The sequence below is a fragment of the Octopus bimaculoides genome, chromosome 16, assembly GCF_001194135.2.
Source record: "Octopus bimaculoides isolate UCB-OBI-ISO-001 chromosome 16, ASM119413v2, whole genome shotgun sequence".
In the NCBI taxonomy this organism is placed as follows: Eukaryota; Metazoa; Mollusca; class Cephalopoda; order Octopoda; family Octopodidae; genus Octopus; species Octopus bimaculoides.
Window position 1 is genome coordinate 15,077,769 of NC_068996.1, and position 735 is coordinate 15,078,503.

Below are 735 nucleotides of genomic sequence, written 5' to 3' on the forward strand. Positions count from 1 at the left end.
TTGTCTAGTGAATGCTTCAAAAAAAGATGGGTGAATGTAGCAAGGATGGCACGTGTAAATGACGGAGCCACCTTGAGCATAACACTATAAAAGAGTAAAAAAAAATCCAGACAAAAAACAAAAAGGCAAAAGAGAGTCACTTACTGTTATAGTTTCTGTAATGACAATATTGGCCAAGGCTACCGTGGTCTTTTCCGTAGGCTTTTCTTTCCACGGCTAAACCTAAATTATCCTCCCCTCTTTTTACACGAGAACATTACTGTGTGTTACACGATCCATATTGATCGCTTTTTTTTTTTTCTCGGTCCCTTTTGATCGACACACCCCTACATTGTATCTATCCCATCTTTGTTGAGCCCTGTGTGGCTAATAAAAGAAATGTATCTATCTATCTATCTATCTACCTATCAATTTCACCCCCGCTCTTTTTCTCTCACTCTTTCTCTCTCTCTCTCTCTCTCTCTCTCTTTCTCTCTCTCTCTCTCTCTTTCTCTCTCTCTCCATATATATAACGCCAGGTTATTAGTATCGCTATGACATAACGAAATATGTATATATATCTCTCTTCCCCTCTCTCTCACTCTCTTTCTCTTCCTTTCTTTCTCCCCCCCAATACCCCTCTTCCCTCTCTCTCACTCTCTTTCTCTTCCTCTCTTTCTCTTCCTCTCTTTCTCTTCCTCTCTTTCTCTTCCTCTCTTTCTCTTCCTCTCTTTCTCCCCCCATACCCACCTTCCC